Source organism: Plecotus auritus (assembly GCF_963455305.1).
Source record: "Plecotus auritus genome assembly, chromosome: 1".
NCBI lineage: Eukaryota > Metazoa > Chordata > Mammalia > Chiroptera > Vespertilionidae > Plecotus > Plecotus auritus.
The window spans coordinates 149,882,054-149,903,214 of record NC_137770.1 but is presented as its reverse complement, the minus strand read 5'-3'; the positions used below and the strand labels follow the sequence as shown (position 1 = coordinate 149,903,214).

The 21,161-nt window shown below is 40.6% G+C and overlaps 1 long non-coding RNA gene across 1 annotated transcript; it reads right to left on the bottom strand.

Moving 5' to 3' along the window:
* Positions 1 to 46: 46 nt before the first annotated feature.
* On the bottom strand, positions 47 to 13,339 carry LOC308245627. The gene is made up of 9 exons (XR_013960303.1): positions 13,019 to 13,339; positions 10,467 to 10,605; positions 9,731 to 9,851; positions 7,434 to 7,607; positions 6,885 to 7,008; positions 2,927 to 3,571; positions 2,203 to 2,292; positions 647 to 924; positions 47 to 180 (listed from the first exon to the last, which is right to left on the bottom strand). It is a non-coding gene; the product is annotated as an uncharacterized lncRNA (long non-coding RNA).
* Positions 13,340 to 21,161: the final 7,822 nt, after the last annotated feature.

Below are 21,161 nucleotides of genomic sequence, written 5' to 3'. Positions count from 1 at the left end.
GAGTCTACAGTCTATACATAAAATATGCATTCACTTCACTCTCACCTGGTCCTTATCAGTTGCTCCTGGTCCTTAAAAGATTGGGTGTCCTCCCATAACGACCAATTTGGAACTGTGCACATTCAGAAAGTCCAGGTATTTGACTGTTTTCTTGTAGATTATTTGTTTTGCAAGCATTTCCTATTTTAAAAAGTGTGGATCATATATTTGCATATATCTCTGTATATGTTTATATATTCATGTATAGAAACATTTTTTAAATTTACTGAAATAAAACTGTCCTTTGATATGCCTTTTTATATTTACTGTTTAGTAAACTTCCCGTATTTTCTAAATAACTAAGTCTGTTTAACTGCATTTAAATCTATTTTGAATCCATTACAGACATGGGTAACTGAATCAAAGTAAAAATTTCTCTCTCTGAAAATAAAATATATATCTCATCGTATATGTCCAGCTATTATGAAAAAAAATAAATGAAAGTATGAAAGAAGGGCAGGAGAAATTCTAGACACAGAGTGGGAAATGGGGGAAATGTTCAACACTTAAAGGTATAGGTAAGTTATCCTCATTTCTATACCACTATCTCAACCTTAGAACATAAATGTGTAAATGTACATATGTATAAATGTACACATATACATACCTAATTTTTATTCAACCCTCTGAACCCTAAAACTTGAAATCTCTCATGATGTGAGTGTGCATGACACACACACTAACATTGAGTCAAATGTGGAAAGGAGCTAGTAGGCCTATATAGCTCGTTGGCTGGGCATTGTCCATGCAGGAAGATGTTGCTGGTTTGATTTTCATTCAGGATGTTCTGGGGTTGTGGGCTCCATCCCTAGTAGAGGACATGCAGGAGGCAAAGGATTGATCTTGCACTCTCACATCACTGTTTCCTTTCCTCTCTTTATATCTCTATAAAAAAACCAATAAAACTATTATTTCAAAAATAAAAAATTGAAAGGAAGTCACTATTTGTACCCACTCTCTCTACACCCAATCATTCCACTTTACCTTCATAAGATAATTTTGTACTGGATGAATACAGCTGCACGTGCGTGAGTACAAAGACACAGTGTACATGTTCTTGAGTCACCCATAGGACATTATAAGTATTCATACAGTTCCTCTCCTGTTACTCAAGCTATTTTAGGTTCCAGCTTCAGAATATTTCTGCCACAATAGACTGTTCCTATTGGCCCCAACTCAGACAGAAGGAACACATTGGAGTAGCAATTTTAATTTACTAGAGGCCCAGTGCACAAAATTCGTGCATGGGGGGGGGTGTCCCTCAGTCCAGCCTGCACCCTCTCCGATCTGGGATCCCTCAAGGGATGTCCGACTGCCCATTTAGGCCTGATCCCCAGTGGACAGGGCAGTCGGACATCCCTCTCACAATCCAAGACTGCTGGCTCCCAACTGCTCGCCTGACTGCCTGCCTGATTGCCCCTGCTTCTGCCTGCCAGCCTGATCTCCCCCTAACCACTCCCCTGCCAGACTGATTGACACCTAACTGCTCCCTTGCTGGTCCGGTAACCCCTAACTGCCCTCCCCTGACAGCCTGGTCACCCCTAACTGCCCTCCCCTGCCTGCCTGGTTACCCCTAACTGCCCTCCACTGCAGACTTGGTCCCCCCCAACTGCCCTCCCCTGCAGGCCTGGTCACCCCCAACTGCCCTCCCCTGCCGGCATGGTTGCCCCTAACTGCCCTCCCCTGCAGGCCTGGTCCCCTGCAACTGCCCTCCCCTGCTGGCCTGGTTTTTCCCAACTGCCCTCCTCTGCTGGCCTGGTCACCCCTAACTGCCCTCCCTTGCAGGCCTGATCGCCCACAACTGCCCTCCCCTGCAGGCCATCTTGTGGTGGCCATCTTGTGTCCACATGGGGGCAGCCATCTTTGACCACATGGGGGCGGCCATCTTGTGCTTTGGAGTGATGGTTAATTTGCATATTACTCTTTTATTAGATAGGATGCTAACTATCACTGACATATAGATGACCTGTCCCTTTCCCTTTCTTGGCCCAATAAAGCAACCTCAAATTATTCTTTATTCCTGTTCTAAATTTACATTTGGAAAAAATATTTAATTAGTTTGTCATAATCAAAGGTAAAAATATTATAAGAAAATCCTTTTCATATAAATAAACCTTTCTTCCAAACCCTATGTAAGGAAACAAATTTAAGTATTTAACTTACTTGTTCTTTTATGTAGTTGTTTTCGAACTCTAACTTTAGACTCATAAGATAATGCCTGTACTTATTAAATATTCTCATGTTACAGACAACCTAAAAAAACAAAATAATAACAAAAAATATAAATAAACATTTAAAAATCATAGCAAACACCTAATCGTTTTGTAAGAAGTCTCTCTCTACAACTGTTAAATAGGACATTTCTATTTAAGTCATTACATTTTAAAATATAATTTATGAATTTAGTACACATTACTGGAGTTATGAAAATATCAATGTAATAATAATGTTCAATATACAAATTAGAATACAAGACTATTCTTATGTTCTCTCAAGATTCTATCAGACTAATATTGCTGTCTTTATTTTGCCTCAAGTTTTAAAAAATTTTATAGGACATAATCCTTGACAAGCATACAGAAGTATTGGAAACACAGAAAGAGAACTATGCTACAGTTGGGAAATTATCTTTATATCCTCCAATTATTTGGTAATCAGATTTTGATATTAAAAATTAAAAAAATGTGGGTGGAGTATCATTTATAAACAACTGTTGACTGATTTCTCTTGACCCAAAATACTAAGTAATTTATAGAATTTCTCATTAAGTATCTCTCATGATTGAGTTAAAGGTGAAACCACAGCCCTACCCCAGTGGTTATAGAAGCCAGCTTATCTAAAGTGTTGGAAGTCTTCAATGATTAAAAAGAAGTAATCTTCAACCCACTTTATTGCTGGTGATGTAGCCTCCTTCCTTTAATCTCCTCCGGAAATCTTCGTGTGAATGGTTGCTCTTAACTGTAGATCCTGAAGACGATTATATTGCTTGTCCAAATGCTGACAATAAGGATCAGTCAGGTTGAAGCCATAATGAGAGGAGTTAGCTTGACACGTAGGCAGACAGGGCAGGTGTCCAGTGGAAAACAAAGGCAGGTGGAACATAGGCAGGGGCAGACACCGCAATTTGAGCAAGACTAACCACAGTCAACCATGCAGAAACAACAATGTTTTTTAGACTCAGAGTGGGAGGTTTGTAAACCTAGGGAGGGGCTACAGCAATAAGGTGAACTTATGCATAGGAACAGGGAAAGTCCAGGTCCTTTGCTGGGCAAGAACAACTGAGAGAATCAATGAGGTGGCGAAATTGGTAGATATAGAGCAGGCTTGTAGCAAATATTTACCCCTAGATGACAGGGCTTCAGTGGAAACCCATTATTGGGCCCCTCCCTATGTGGGGAGTCTCAATAAATTTTCCATGCTTTTACTTAAATCTTCGGGTACATGATTTCATTCTTCGAATTCTTGAGACAGGAACCCATGAAAAAAACCTTGGCTCTCTGTTCTGGTTATCAGCCATAAGAAGGTAAAAAAGCTGCAAAGTGATTTAAAAAGACGACAAACATAAACTTAGTGAATTTTATTTTTAAAGACCGACCTATTCAAATGACCAGATTTTTCATTCAAAATAAGCATGCAAGAAGAATGTGAAAGGGAGAAAAACAGCATCAAAAATATTTGGATCGTGTAATGCTAATTGCTTATTCCTACTTCCCCGCCCCCCCGCCATTGACCTGAATTATTCTAAAAACCCACCCTCACTCAATTCCTCCACTGATCTCCTTAAGTCCCTAGCCCTGACCCAGAGAAGAAAGGAAGAGAGGAAAGGAAAGAGACTAGGATAAAATGTGTTTTAATTGATAACGCTAATGCTAAGTTTCTTCATTTCCCTTTTGCCCCTTCCATGTCAAGGCACTGCGTTCAAATTATAGAGAGATAATATCAATTATGATTATGTTATCCCAATTATCTGAAAAATAAAGAAAATGGGAAATCTTTTTCCAAGATGCATGGAAACAAGTTTGTCTAAAAGATAGAAGTAAAACCCAGATGTTAAAGATGGATTAAAGAGTTATTGTACCTTGGGGTCTCATCTAATACAAGAAACCCTGCAATCTCTGAATACTACAGTCAGGAAAAAAAATTCAAGTTCTGAATTATAAAGTTCAATGTATTGAAGAACCAGTTATAAAGGTTTTGACAGGAATTGAGATTTCTCCACATGTGAAAGACAAAATACAACCTTGTGCAATAGCCATTAGCATATGAAAGAAGAAAAATATCAGCTAATAGTCATGTTTCTATATGTGATACTTTAGAGGAAACAGCTCAGTTATTTAATTTCATTTGTAAATTATAACATTACCAAAGTGGTGGGGTTTTTTGTTTGTTTGTTTTTGGTGTGAGTTCTTAGTCCATTTTCATTAACAGGATAGTGTTAATGCCTTAATGAGAACCTGTGAAAGGGAAAAAGTGGAGGACAGAAGTAGGTGTGTAATTTGTCCTGATGTCATTACATTATTTTTCTTTTCGTTTGTGTTTTTGCTCAGGAAAACATAAGTTTTAGTTTAAAGTAACATCAAAGCAGGAACTGGCCCAAGTGAAAGGCAACTGGAATGTGTGGGGATGTGGCAAACCTGAGAGCACCTGACCTGTTTGCAGGCCCCCAATTCAATGTACAAGACTCCACACCTGTCTGCAGGGACCTGTGTTGTTCTGTCTGGCAGCAGCATGTCAGTCATGTTCTAAGCAGCCTGGCTGGGTGGGATCCTCAAGGAACTCCCTTAATGTAGGTGGGAGGCTGCTTTATATGTGGGCAAAGGGGATTGGTGGGAACTGGTAGGATGCTAGCTTTCCTTTCCATTTAAAGCTTCCTTGGAAAGTTTCTGTTCTCAGGCTTAACACCAGGCTTTAATCCCTTCCAAGGGACCTAAATCATAAAGTGCAATCATTCCTTAATTGCCAGTGCTTCCCTGAGAAGGAAGAGAAAGGAATTCTATGGGGCAATGTCTTGAATTCAGTGATGCCAGATATGAAGCAACCAACAGTCATGAGTCCAGGTTTGGTCTGACTGTTTCTTTTAGAGGTTGACATTTAGCTGTTGACTTCTTTTAGATATTGACTTTAGGCTGTGATGAGATATTTCTCAAGATCAAACCTGGGCTACTGACCTGTAAACAAAGAACACCTTTTAAACATTCCATTCATTGGAGCCAGGGTAACCCTATTGTTGTCATTTAAAACAATTGCCTTGATTGCCTTCAAAAAATAAAAAACTGAAAGTGTAAATATAAAGCATTACTTCATTGAGGGGCTTTTATGGAAAGAAAAGGAAAGTTCTCACAAACTCAGTCTTCAAGGAAATAGCTTGGTGCCTAATTATAATTAAATGAAGACAATTTTGGGGGGGGGGAAACAAATGTGATAAGAATAGAGAGAACATATTTTTAAAGGTAGTTGATAAGCAAATTAATATTTGACAGAAAATAGTAATACCCAAACATGTCAAATTCGCAGTAAACAATATACTTGAGGAAGCAGGCAAAAGAAAGACAGGGCTAAGTTTAGACACAAAAGAGGTGTAGTATAGGTATAGGTGGCAAGCATGCTGTAGGAAAGCTTGTGTCTGTGAATGTGACCCAGTTAAATTGTGGGAGGTATGTTTTTAGTCAGCTTGCCCTAGTAGAACAGATTTATAAAAACAAATATTTCCCAGATGTAAAACTTGCTTTAAGAAATCATGTTTACTAGGCAAGTATCAAATATCAAGGGCCCTACTCATTTCTGACATGACAGAGAGTAGAAGGGTAGAGGATTACTCAGAATTCTTCTTTGTAGAATTTTTTGTGTTATTAACCAAAGAAACCATTCAAAAAAATGCAGTGAAACTCCTTCAGTGTTAGTGATTGAGTCAAGGGCTGGGGAGGTGTGACAGTGTGTGTAGTGTTGAGGATTGTAAACAAGAAAAGATTTGAGGGAAGTACATAACCCAGTATGATTTAAGTTATAAAACTGTAATTATAGAATTGTAGTATTGAGTAAAATTATACAAATCAAGGGCAATGCAAATTCTAAGGAAATATAAGCTACTGGTGACTATGATAGTTCAGAAAAAAAAATCTTGAAACGTGGCTGAAGTTCATAGACAGAGGAGAAGAGGGAAGGGTATGCCAGGTTTGGGGGAAGGTGAGGAAAGGCACAGAAACATTACCATGGCATGTGAGAGGAGGTATGAAAGACCCCAACTGGAGGGAGCGGAGGTTCTGGGTGGGGAGTAAAGACTGGACAGGGAGGTAGGGGGAAATCATGGAGTGTCTTCCAGGAGGCAGAGCCTTCTTCCATTAAAGTGAAGTTACAGTACTGAAGCAGGTCAACTCATTTCAATTCCATTTTATTCTCACTGTTGTGTATGAGATGGAATTTCTCTCAAAACATAACCATAGAGAAGGTTGTGTAACAATTCATTGGTTAAAATCATGAAATAATTAAATGCCAGCCAGCAACATTAATTTTCTACCTTTGAACCAAACATATTTATTTCTAAGTGAATAAAACCTCACTAAATCAGTATATCTTGTGTTGTTAGCAAAAAAAGTTAACATGCTTCCAAAACTTAAGAGAGAACTAAGAATAACACCTGTCCATCCAATGATTCTGTGCAAGCCGTACTAGATGAAAGTGCTTGGCATGAATCCTAAACAATACCTTGGATTAGATGTGGGCTTGATTTATTTTTCCTTCTGTGAATGTTAATGCGAATTCTGTTAGTGGACTTTGTATAATGTAGCACCTGACTTTCAAAGCAAGTAGAAATTGGCAAAGACAACCAACGTCAAGGCAAAAATTACCTTTTCACTTAACTTCGTTGTATGGTATAAATTACTGCTCCCGGGATCATGGGCAGCTTGACCCCAAGGGGCAGATCAAGTAGTTCAGCCACTCCGATGACTGGAAAGTGGGTTTGTGCTCACCCTGTTGGGAACAAAGGAGAGTTCTGTCTTTCCTTTTAGGCTTTATTTCCTTAGTTCAGGCCTATCTAGCCCTACTGTAACTAAAGGAAGCAAAGGAAGGTCTTATAGTCAGGGTTGAAGGGGCCTGGCCTGAAGACCTGCTGGTCTGTCACCAGCCAGTTGCTATTCCCCACTGCGCTGCACCAGGGCACCCCAAGCACCAGTTACACCCAGGGGACCTGTCTGTGGCTCTCCTGCCTAGCCCCATGGAAGACAGGGCCTCCTGCCACTCGCATCTCCATATAGCTGGCTGTCTTCCTGTCCTTGGCAAGGTTGCTGGTGGCTTTCTAAGTGGCGGCAAAGCCCCCAGCCTTAGAGCAGGTGCTGAGGTAACTCTGCATAGAAGTCCTGGGCCCCTGCCCTCCTCATCCCTTGTCCAGACTGCACCTGGAATGGCCAGTATGCCCTTTTTTCTGGGGCTCTACTGTCTCAGAGTTCCAGGTTGGAATGTGGGGGCCCCACAGGGCGGAGCCTTCAGAGGCTGGCTCCTCTTGCTTGAGGCTTTAGCATCCAGAGCTGGGGAAATCAGTCCACGGGGCCTGGTCAAAAAATCATTTCTCTCTGAAATCAACACAAAACCAACAGTCAAACCAAACCCCAAATCACAACATATAACGATTTGCTGTCGCATAGCTGGCTAATGTCTTCTGTCCTCCAAGGAGCTATGGTTGAAGAAAAAGAAAACTCCAAGAGTGACTGGGCCAACCATTCTAGAGCCAGAGGCCTGGCTTTCCACCTGTCCCCTCGTAGACACTATGACCACACCCTGTCCCAGGCTCCTGCAACCACTTCCCACTCTAGGCCTCAATGACCTTTCTTTTGACCCTTGTTTCTCATCCAGTTAATCTGACTGCTACCTTTTATCCTTCCTGATCCTTTGGTGTCCACTGTCACCTCTCTTGCTTTAAGCTCTCAATTTATAATCCAAAAGTTTAAAAATTAAAAGTTAAAGTAATTTAACATTCAAAGGGCTCAACAACATAGCATATTCATGTATCAAATAAGAATAGGCAACACTTAAAAGTTAAGGACTGTTTCTACCCCGCTTTGCTCCATAACAATTACTGCTCTCAGCTCCAGAGCTCAGGCCCTCTCTGCCCTGCACAGCTACTTCCTCCAAAGGCTGATCTACCAACTCCTTTCCTGGGTCTCAAGTAAGATCAAGTGCTTAGTTGTTAAAATTATAATGATGACTTTAATTGTCTGGTATACATACATGATTTCAAAAATTTTTATGGTATTTGTGTACCATAAAATCAGTGAATATTAACTTCTAATGAAAACTGGATTTGAAATTCTTTCCCAGGATAATATCCTAATAGGGAAATTCAATTTGATTGTTCTAATTCACAGCATCTACCTTCCCAACCACTCCCAAATGAGAAATATCTGCAATCATTTATTCAATAAACATATAGGATTGCTTTCCTTTTCCTCAATTTTCAGCTTTCCCTGCTATCTCCCTTTCCCCTAAAAAGAGCCATAAAGGGAAAAACTTGGTAAAATGAAGCCAAAGACATGGTTTTGAATCCTAATTCTTGTTTTATTCTAATTTTGGCGACATAAAATCTAAAGTATTTTTGCATAATATACAAGGACCTTCATATTCTAAACCTTATTTATATAATAGCCTAGTCTCATCTCCTACCGGTGCCTTTCTGGTGTACTATGCTGCAGTAAGAGCTGGTGTATGTTTCTCCAGACACGTTACATCCCCATTGATTATACCTTTATACTTGCTATTTCCACTGCTTGGGAAATCTTCCCATAGCTTTTCTGTCTAGAAAACTTATCTTCATCCATCAAATGATCCCTACTATATAAAGTCCCCCTTGATTTCACCAACTAAACTGAGGCATACCTTTACTATTTTCCCATTTGCTTTGTGCATTCAACAAAAACCACACACACCAAGAAATGCTGCCATAATGAAAGTGATCATTAATTATCAATTATTGTTTACAACGCTGAAGAGGAACCATTAAATACAATTCTATCCCACATTAGCAGCCCAGGGCCTAATATAGGGTCAATAAGTCTTTGTCAAGTGAAAGAAGTCTGACTTCAGCAAGGCAAGTCTAGTAAGACAACTGAGACTAACAGGCCACTAAAAATATGAGATTGGCACTTGGTACTGTACATATTGGATTAAACACCTAGAAGTTAGCTGAGAGAATCAATACCCATAAAAAAGCAGAATCCAGAACCTGGGGACTGAAATTTGTGGAATATCAAAGCTTAGAGGAGAAAAGAAAGAACCAGGAGAAAAAAGGTAAAGATGGAAAGAAAGATATAAACAAAAAAGTAATTATGAGACATTACAGAAAGAGAACTTAGTGCAATGATTTATCATGTAAGGTAAGAAAGGGAGTGGGGGTTTAGAGAGAGCTTCCAGAAGGGGTTAAGGTGTCAATTGCCAGACATTGCTAAGAGCAAAGAAAATAAAATTCAGAAGAACTAAGCTCATTTCATAATTAGCACATTAATGATAACCCCTGCAGTCTGGAAGAGCAGGGGTGAAAGTAAGTTTCAGAGTAGTTAAGTAACAAGTGAGTGGTGAGGAAAGGGAATTATTATCAGATGGGATTTTTATTCTGAGATTCAAAAACAACATCAAGAGTACATGTTTCAGGAAAAATATACTAAACTCGAACTAATAAAAGCCAGCAGAAGCATCTTCTTACACAAGCCACTGTCAGTAACACAGAATTCAGGAAAAGCAATGCTCCAAGTGTGCTTCCCCACACCGACTACTGGTGCATGACAGCGTCTTCTCATGTGGGTAAACTTCTGAATGATCTTTTTCTAGGGGGTGAAAAGAAATTAGTATGAGTACCATTATGATGTTTACTGCATCCAAAGATGGGAAAAATCTTAAATTGTCTTATACATTAAAATGTACCTATCCAGAAAGAGATTTTTGTAAGTGTCTCAAATTGTCAAATACAAATTTAGCCATTAAAAACAAAAGCTATTGCTGACAACTGTCACTATCCTATATAATAAAAGCCCAGCAACCATAACAGCTTAACGACTGGAACAACCACTCGACCAGTTGCTATAAGGTGCATTGACCACCTCTTGGTCCCTCTCCCTCCCCACCCTGGCCCGCAGGCTCTGATCGCAGCATGGAGAACAGGGAACCACGGGGAACCGGGTGGGTGGTGGCGGGGCAGGACTGGGGACTGGCGAGCAGGTGAAACAGCTGACCTCTTGGTCCCTACCCCCAGCCCACAGGCTCCAATCGCAACATGGCAAATGGGGAACTGGGTGGGTGGCGGCGGGGTGGGACTGGGGACTGGCGAGTGGGTGGAAGATGGCCCTGATCGCAGGCTAGGCCTAGGGACCCTACCTGTGCATGATTTCGTGTGCTGGGTCTCTAGTATATATATAATATATCCAATTAGATAGAATGCCTACCTGGTAGGGGATCTCTTCATCTCTTAGGTGAAGTGTCTGGCATCAATAAATTCTTCAATAATTATACAGTTATTTAAGGAATGAGGTGAATCTCTTCTAAGATGACTTCAAGAACAAACAAAACTTGAATTTTTAAAGCCTGAAAATCATTAACAAATATCTGAATACCAAAGGTAAGTTGTACATTTATTATTCCTTTTAAAAGAAACTAACATTTCAAGTCAAATACTACTATACTTCTATCACCATAGCTATCCTGACTGTTTCTTTTGTAATAAAAAGTTTAAATGAAAACATGGTCCTTTTAATGAAAAGTATAGAAAGCATATATTGACAAAAAATAAAAAATAATTCAAATATTAATTCTACTAGAAATGTTTATACTTACTCAGGACAGAGAAACAGTAAACTAAAATTATTTTTTCATTGCAATGATGAAAGAACTTTTGATGTTATAAAAAGTGTATTTTGATAGTTAATTTATGAATTTGAATAATTTAAGTATATTTACAAATTATTTTTAAATTTGAAAACAAATTAGGAGGAGGATCCAAGATGGCGGCGTAGGTAAACATCTAAACTGCTGCCTTGCACAACAATTTCAAAACTACAACTAAAAGATGAAACGTCTATCACCCAGAACCACGGGAAAGCTGGCTGAGTGGAAGTTCTACAACTAGAAGGAAAGAGAAAAGAGCATTGAGACATGCACAAGCGCTGAAAAGCTGAGGTACGGAGGCGTGCGTATTGGGCTGGCGGTGGTGGGAGCGCTGCTTTTTTCAACCCGAAGGAAGATAAGCTCCCAATTACTCCGAACTCCAGTTTCTGGGGAGACGCAGGGGACCCAAACTCCTATGGGGAGAAGCTGGACTGTCTGCCATCGGGTCGGAAAGTGAGGGAGGCTTGCTTGCAGGGCTGTGTGCAGGAATAATTGTTTACTGTGCTGGGGCACAAGACGCGGGGACGCGGTCGGAGACGCAGAGCCGGCTTACTGGCAGCCATTGCTGTTTGCCACGCCCTAGCCTAGTGACGCCCTGTGACCACGCCCGGCACAACCTACAAACCCACCCAAGCTCCAAGCAGCGGCTTTAGCATATGAATGGCCTGCCCTATCGCATCTTAACATAGCAAACTTGCAGCCTGGGTCAGACAGCTCCCAAACCTCCAAACCCAAGCAAAGAGGAGAAAACTGTAGTTCTCGCTATAGCGCCTGTTGGGTGGCCTCAGACAGTAGCTGACCTGCACCCCATTGGAGATCCAGAAGCCAGTGTACCTAGTGGTCAGTGTGAGACACCAGATTTCAACTCCTCACATCCATAAGTGACAAATTCAAGAGGCAGACTCAGTGAGCACCAAAGCCCCAATGAAACAAGTCCTGCCCCCTAAGCGTGTCTCCAGCACAGCAGTTCTTCCATTATAGACACAGCAGGTCCTCACAGCCAATTGGCCTGGAGGTCAATTCCTCCCAGTGTACCAAGAGCAATCAAGGCTTAACTACACCAAGACTTTGCACTCAGCCCACAAAGGGGTGTACCAAGAGCGTCCACCTCAGGTGATTAGGGAGGCTGAGCTACTGGCCCCTATAGGTCACCTACCACACAAAGCCACTCCATCAACACAGGGAAGCAGCAAAATGCAGAGACAAAGAAACATGTCACGAATGAAAGAAATGGAGGAAAGCAAACTACTGGACGACATAGAGTTCAGAACCACATTTATAAGGTTACTCAAGAATCTTCTAAAAACCACTGAGAAACTTGATGAGACCTCTGAGGAGCTTAGTGAGACCTTCAAGGACCTTAATGAGAATGCCAAAAAAATGGAAAAGGACCAGTCAGAAATTAAGCATACACTGTCTGAAATAAAGAATATACAGAAATTTAACTGTAGATCAAAGGACCCCAAGAATCAAACCAAAGATCTGAAATATGAGGAAACAAAAAACACCCAACCAGAAAAACAAAAAGAAAAAAGAATCCAAAAATATGAAGATAGTGTAAGGAGCCTCTGGGACAACTTTAAGCGTACCAACATCCAAATTTTTGGGGTGCCAGAAGAAGAGAGAGAGCAAAATATTAAAAACCTATTAGAAGAAATAATGACAGAAAACTTTCCTACCTGGTGAAAGAAATAGACTTACAAGTCCAGGAAGCACACAGAACCCCATACAAGAGAAATCCAAAGAGGACCACACCAAGACACATCATAATTAAAATGCCAAGGGCAAAAGACAAAGAGAGAATCTTGAAAGCAGCAAGAGAAAAATGGTTAGTTACCTACAAGGGAGTACCCATACGACTGTCAGCTGATTTCTCAACAGAAACTATGCAGGCCAGAAGGGAGTAGCAAGAAATATTCAAAGTGAGGAACAGTAAGAACCTACAACCAAGATTACTCTACCCAGCAAAGCTATCATTCAGAGTTGAAGGTCAGATAAAGAGCTTCACAGACAAGAAAAAGCTAAAGGAGTTCATCACCACCAAACCAGGATTACATGAAATGCTGAAGGGTATTCTTTAAGAAGAGGAAGAAGAAAAAGCAGAGGGCCTCACCTCAGAGAAGTCAGAATGGAAGTACAGGAGGACCAGGGTGGTGTGGTCAGTTTGTTTTCACTTGGCGAGACTGCCTCTCCCTGCTGCAGGGATTCATGAAATCGGCGGATATTCTGCACATGCTCTTCATGCCATGATGCCTGGCTTCTTGCAACACTTCTGTCAGGAATAAATGGGGCCAAATAAATTTCCATCCAATGGGAAAACTCCTAGTGTGACAATAAACAAATCACCTTCCTGAAAAAAAAAAAAAAGAAAACAAATTAATCCTCAGGTGTATAAATCTAAGTACCTTTTCCCAGTATGAACAGAATTAAAATGGCAATTTGTCCACAAGGTATTTTAAATGTTCCAAGGTTACTTACTGAATTAATGCATGAAATTGCTCAAAGCTAAGCTCTTTGGCAGCCAAGGCAACTATACCTAAAAGACACTGTTCAGCAATACACATGACAAATTAATGACAGAAGATACACACAGTAGGAGGCAAACACTTTCAAAGTAACCAAAACTTTCCTTCTTCTTACTCCATTTAAATCCTCAGTTTACTTTAAACTTTAATATAAATTTATGTTTCAACATATTAGTTGCCATGATTTTAATGAAATGGATATAATATTAAGAGTATAGAGGGTGAATAAATAACAAACTCTTCTTTTCAGTTCAGGTATGCTAGGATAGTTGTTAAAATATGATAAATTATTGGCAATCATAGTGCTTCACACATCATTGTAATGTGTCCTATACTTTTAAAACATCTGGAAACAAGTGTGTGTTACCAGAAGCCAAAACTATACACCACACAAGCCAATGAAATTAATGTTTGTACAGAATGTAATACTGATAAGGAGGGAAATATCTCACAATTAAACTTTTGGGATAAGATAAAATTCTATCTAACATTTTCCAAAGTATACTAGTTTTTCTGTACCTGATTATCTAAATAATTTTACTGTGCATAGACTACAAAAGTTGTCATAAAGAGCAATTTAGAGAAAGGAGGCAAGCTAGATATAAAGATTAGCAGGCAGAATGGTGGGACATATAAAACCCAAGAAAAAGAATATAGCTTGGAAAGAAGGAAAAAAAACACCTGTAAAATAGATTGTTACATGGAATAAAAATGTTAATGTATATTCATCACCTTTGTTTGTTGACATCTAAGATAAATTCTCATATTTTCAGTTAACAAAACTTTTCAAATGTATACCACAATATAAAACAAATTTAAAATCTGGTTTTATTCATGTCCACTTTAAAAATGAGGCAAAGTAAATTGAAAAAGTATGAAGCTATATTTTTGAAAGAGGAATTCAGTGTAGTATGCCCACCTAAATTAGTTACTGAAGTAGCAAACTTAATGTATTATGAAGCCTTTTAACCTATCACTGTGGAACTTACAGCAATGTCCACTGTAAGTATGCAGTATATACTAAGATACTAATAAAAAAAAGTTACAATAAAAGATCTTACTATTTCCTTACTTTTTTTAAATATAGAGACTGGCTTTAAGCACCTAATCTTTACAAAAAATTTTAATTACTTCAACTATTCCTGCCAACATTTTGATAACTTTAATGAGATATTAAATATGCTTACATGCAACCCAGTAAAACCTGGAAAATATTTAAATCCAAACTTACTGACACTTTTGACTGTCATCCTAGTGAATATTTTCTACTCACTTCCTTCAATTGTATTATCAACTCTAAACATGTTAAATTTTTTGAAAGGTTATGCTTGAAAAGCCTCAAGAAGAAACATCATGGAACTGTTCAAATTTTAAAATTCTTCCTTGCTAATGTGCTATTAGAATTCGCCATTGTAACTGCAGAGGAAGGAGAGAAAATGCTGACATCACAGACACATTTTAGCTCAAGAAGGCAATAGTGCATCACATTCAGTCCTACAGGGAAAGCATGACATAGATCACAAACAATGAAAATTTACATTCTAGAAATTGGTTGTCTAATTTCTTTAAAAACAATTTCTAGACATGATAGCTAATGGCATGCATTATAGGTAGAGTAAGTCACTTATTCAATATAAGCCCTTGGAACTACCTGCTAGCAAGGAGGTCCTGGAAAGTAATACAGAACAGCCACCCTTTGTATCCAGCTTCTGTACCACCAGAAATCTCCTTTACTAGTTCATTGTGGCAGTTTTAAGGCCAGTTACACAAGAATTTTCAAAGGCTAAAGAGCACAGAATATATGATTTTTATAATGAGAATAGTTGTTATTTAATTTATTTGAAAGAGAAACCTTCACCCTGGCTGGACGACTCAGTGGATTGGAGTGTCTTCCCAGGCACCAAAGGGTCCAGGATGCAGTGACCAGTCAGGGCACATACCCAGGTGCCAGGTTTGATCCCCAGTCTCAGACACTGGATGGGAGGCAACCAATAGATATTTCTCTCATATCCTTGTTTCTCTCCCTTTCTCTTTCCGTCTCCCTTCCTTTCCTTCTAACATCAATTAAAAAGAAAGAGAAATCTTCAAAGTTAGAAAAACTGAAATGAAAACTCATAATTAAAATTACTTTAAAGTAATTCATATACAGTAACAATGTCCAAAAGGTTCAGGAGGAAAGGAAACAGCACATAATGAGAAGAAAAAAAGTACCCATTTTGCTCTAGGAAGCAATAAAAAATATTTAAGGAATTTTCTATTGTAAAAAAATCGATTTCCCACATTATTAAAGTAAACATTAAAGCATTTGAAACTATACTAGTAGTATACAGAAATAGGTACTTTAAACTTTTAAATGAGAGTACCAAAGCTCAAAAGAAAATGTCAAGTGGGAGGTTAACTAGAACTTTTTAAAAGTTTAACAGATACATTCCCTTTTTATCCAAAAATGAAAACAAAATTAAACAAATGTAATATCCTCTGATAATTAAAATAATTAAAAGGGAAATGAAAAATACCAAGGCTCATAAATTAAGCACAGGCTAAAAAAGATCCTCATAAGGTTTGAAACCTTTCATTTCTTTTTTAAGAGAAAATACTAAACTTGCTGGAACAAGAAAAATTATATTTCAAGAAACTCATTATGTCAATACCCTTGAATCTCCCTTAAAAGGAAATAACTTAGCTGGATTGGAGCAGGAGCGGTGATTCTTCTCCAGTCCTTGCAGATGAGGGGCTCGTCATGTCACAGCCCTCATACCTCCTTAAGATAAGATGGCGTCGGCATGTTGCACATCAGTAAGGTTATCACAGCTGCCAGATTTTTTTATGGCCACCCTGCACAGGTTTTTGTTCTCACAATATCTGGAAATGGCCTAGGAGGAGAAATGAGATAGAGCACAGGGACATCCTATGTAATAAAAGAGTAATATAAATTGACCGTCACTCCAAGACACAAGATGGCCTGCAGGGGAGGGCAGTTGTGGGCAGTTAGGGGTGACCAGGCCGGCAGAGGAGGGCAGTTGGGGGAGACCAGGCCAGCAAGGGAGGGCAGTTGCAGGGGGCCCAGGCCTGCAGGGGAGGGCAGTTGTGGGCAATCAGGCCAGCAGGGAGGGCAGTTAGGGGTGACCAGGCTGGCAGAGGAGGGCAGTTGGGGGAGACCAGGTCAGCAGGGGAGGGAAGTTGGGGGGGCAGGCCTGCAGGGGAGGGCAGTTAGGGGTGACCAGGCCAGCAGGGGAGGGCAGTTAGGGGCAATCAGGCTAGCCGGGGAACAGTTAGTTGTCAATCAGGCTGGCAGGGGAGTGGTTAGGGGTGATCAGGCTGGCAGGCAGAAGTGGTTAGGGGCAATCAGGCAGAGGCAGGCGAGCGGTTGGGAACCAGCAATCCTGGATTGTGAGAGGGATGTCCGACCACCCGTTTAGGCCCAATCCCGGTGGGTCGGACATCCCTCGAGGGGTCCCAGATTGGAGAGGGTGCAGGCTGGGCTGAGGGATACCCTCCCCTCGTGCACAAATTTCATGCACCGGGCCTCTAGTTCAAAATAAAAGAGTTGCAGCCTTCACAGAGAAAGCCACACATTCCCACTTCTTTATATGGATTATAGTTACTGCTTCTTTGGAGAGCTGTGGTCTACACTGCTTGTCCTTGGGATCCTATTTTATGTTCATCCACAAAGTTAAGTTTAGGGACTCTGATTAGATTGACAGAGCAAAGGGGAACTTAGAATTTTTTAAAGTTTGCGTTTTTTCAATGATGTCAAAGGTGTGACAGTCTCCTAACAATAATATCATCTGTTGTCTGTACACTTGGTTCCTTAAATATAATAAACTAGTGGCCCGGTGCACGAAATTCGCGCACATTAAAAGGGGATTAATTAGAGGAAATAATTTAATATTGCTATTTGCCCTTTCTCTATAATAGAAGTGTCAGAGACGAAAGAAAATTAGTAAAATGTATATGAAAACCTTCCTCCTGTCAGAATCTGGGGCACACCATAGGACCCAGAGTCAAGTCCCCACCCACCCACATGCACCTCAAAATTGCGTGAGACCCAGACCCGGCCGGCCCTCCACCCCATTGGGCTAGATCCAGACCCAGCCAGTCCCACCCTTGTCCCTGCCAGGCAGGGGGCATAACCTCAGGTCCCCTGGCCCGGCACCAGGATGGGGGCGTGGCCTGAGGTCCTCCAGCCCAGCACCAGGAAGGGGGTGCAGCCTCAGGTCCCCCGTCAAGCCCCGCTGGGTGGGGGCACGGCCTGAGTTCCCCTGTCAAGCCTCGCCAGGCAGGTAGGCACAGCCTCAGGTCCCCCAGCCTGGTGCTGGGGTGGGGGGCGTGGCCTGAAGTGCCCTGTCAAGCCCCACCTGGTGGGGGGTGAGGCCTGAGATCCACCGGCCTGGCGCTAGGGCGGGGGGAGCAGCCTGAGGTCCCCTAGTCCAGCACCAGGATGGGAAGCGCACCTTAAGGTGCCCTGTCAAGCCCTGCCAGGTGGGGGTCACGGCCTGAGGTCCCCTGTCAAGCCCCATGGGGAAGGGGGAGGGGCAGGGGGAGGGGGAGAGTGTAGCCTCAGGTCCCTGCTGATTGCTCGTTAAGGCTCCATAAGGGAACTTGGCCTCAGCTGTGGATGCAGCCATCTTTGTGACGGAGTGATGGTTAATTAGCATATTCCCTCTTTATTAGATAGGATACTAGTGGCCTGGTGCATGAAATTCGTGCATGGGGGGGGGTGTCCCTCAGCCCGGCCTGCACCCTCTCCAATCTGGGACTCCTCAGGGGATGTCTGACCCTAAACCAGCAGTTGGACATCCGTCTCACAATCCGGGACCGCTGGCTCCTAACTGCTCACCTGCCTGCCTGCCTGATTGCCCCTAACCACTCTGCCTGCCAGCCTGATCACCCCTAACTGCCCCCCTGCCGGCCTGATCACCCCCAACTGCCCCCTCTGCTGGCCTGATAGCCCTCAACTGCCCCCGCACCTGCCAGTCTGATCGCCCCTAACCAACTCTGCCTTGGCTCCACCACCATGGCTTTGTCTGGAAGGATGTCCGGAAGGTATCCTGGTCTAATTAGCATATTACTCTTTTATCAGTATAGATACAGTTTGGAAAAGTCATTGCTTACTCAGCTATTTACATTCTATCCAATCTTCATTAGTTAGAATTTACTCTAAGCAAATTTTAATGAGGCAGGCATGTTCTGTATTTTACTGAAAGGTAGGAAAGGTCTAGTGATCGAAGCACCATAAAGGTACTATTTCACTTGCACATTAAGGTAGAAGCACATCTTATTCTAAAGGACCATTAAAGTACCACAGAAACTGTCCATTTCAGTTATAATTTTGTTGTATACTCCCCAGAATTCATAAGCCATAAATATTACTTTGTTGCACATACTTTACAATTGCCATTAAAAACCCGTATACTTTCTACACCCAGTGTTTGAAGTACATATTCCACAATCTAAGTATCACTCTCTGAGGTTAGTTTTGTCTAACTAACTAAAGGTACTGATCTGTGATCTATACAGAAAAGACATGAATTTGCAAACTGAGTTAGGAGTGATAAGTAGAATATGGTTGTAGATATGATTAGTGATACAATTGTAAGAAATTATTCATGTATGGCTAGAAAATAGAATACAGTTTCAAAAAAGTCATCAAAGTTTAAAATGGATTTAAATTATTCTGAATCATGGTCACAGAAAAGATAATTTTTATAATATGGGATTCTTATACACACCATGAAAAATACCGCTAATATGATGTGAAAGAGTTAATAAGTCTTATTCAATGTGTTAGTTAAAACAGCTTTTCATTTTCCTAATACTACATAATATGATTTATCCACAGATATTGGTTTTCATGTCTGGCAGCAAACCCCACTTTGTGAATTCACAGCCTTACCTCTAGGTTCAGTGCTCTTTCTTTTTGAAGAGGAGCAAGTGCAATAGGCAGTCCATGGTCACTTGCTAAAGACCGAAGGTCAAAATAGTATTGGGCATAGACACTGGCAGAAACATAAAGACGAAACCGTAGTAGACATATGTATTGCCTTTCCAACTCATTTCTTGGGAAAAAGGAAAACACAAAACCACCACAGAGCAATTTTAGTCAACTTGGTTCTCTTCAAAATTGTCATTCTAAGCTACTAGGTTGGCTCTGAGTTTAGTTTTGAAACAAATAAAGGCTACCCAGCTGGGCTAATACACTAATGTTCAAACAGGCAAACAAGGTTCAACAATTTGTGGTCCCCTTTGCATCCCAGGACTTTGAGTTTGGGACAAGAGGAAGGAGGTTATGTCTCTTGTGCACAACTGCTGCTGGGTAGGGGCTCAATTATCAGAGTCCCATTAGTGTAGCTATAGGTTTATTCTCCTTGCTCACTCACAGGGCCCCACTCTAGTGTTCCGATGGAAGGAATGATGTATGCTGTTTCTTAGCCCTGAAGAACTTGTAGACATTTCCACCAGGCTGATAACAGGAAGGGGATTAGTAACGTAGAGATGTGCCAACAAAAGGATCGGGCACATTACCACAACAACAAATGGATCCATTCAGAGCCACCACTATTATCTCTGAGGGGAAAACTCTTGGAAAATTATCAGACACCAAAAAAGAAATTGAGGAAGAGACAAATAAATGCAAGCATGTACAATGCTCATGGTCAGGAAGCATTAACACCTTTAAAATGTCCATACTACCTCAAATAATCTATTTCAACCAAATTCCTATCAAGATGCCAATGCCATCTTTTACAGAAGTAGAACAAATAATCCGAAGTTTTATACGGACTCACAAAAGACCCTGAATAGTCACAGCAGTTGAGAGAAAAACAAAACAGGTTGGAGGTATCACACTACCTGCTATCAAACTCCACTACAAGGCTATAGTAATCAAAACAGCATGGTACTAGCATAAAAACAAACATAGATCAATGGAACAAAATAGAAAGCCCAGAAATAACCCCACACCTATATGGTTAATTACTATTTGACAAAAGAGGAGACTTCATTCAACGGTATACAGTCTATTCAATAAATGATGTTGTGTAAATTGGACAGATACATTCAAAAAATGAAGCTAGACCACTTCTTACACCACATACAAGAATAGACTCAAAATGGATTATTAACTTAAATGTAAGAGTCAAAACCATAAAACTCCTAGAAGAAAACATAGGCACTAAAATCTGGAATATTTCTCTTAGTGTTTTGCTGATAGATTACCCTGTGCAAGTGAAATAAAAGAAAAAATAAAGAAATGGGACTACATCAAACTAATAGTTTTAGTATAGCAAAAGAAAACATCAACAAAATAAAAAGACAACCCACTGATGGGAAAATGTATTTGACAATGATATATCTAATAAGGGGCTTAATATTCAAAATTTATAAAAAAACATATATAACTCAACACCTTATAAAAAACATATACAGCCCAACACCAAAAATACAAAAAATCTAATTAAAAAATGGACAGAGGACCTGAACAGACACTTCTCCAAAGAGAGCATACAGATGGCTGATAGACATGAAAAGATGCTTAACATCACTGATCATCAGTGAGATGCAAATTAAAACCACAATGAGATATCCTCACACCTGTCAGAATGGCTATCATCAATAAATCAACAAACAGTAAGTGTTGACAAGGATGTGGAGAAAAGGGACCCCTCGTGCACTTTTGGTGGCAACGTGTACTGGTGCAGACACTGTGGAAAATAGTATGGAAGTTCCTCA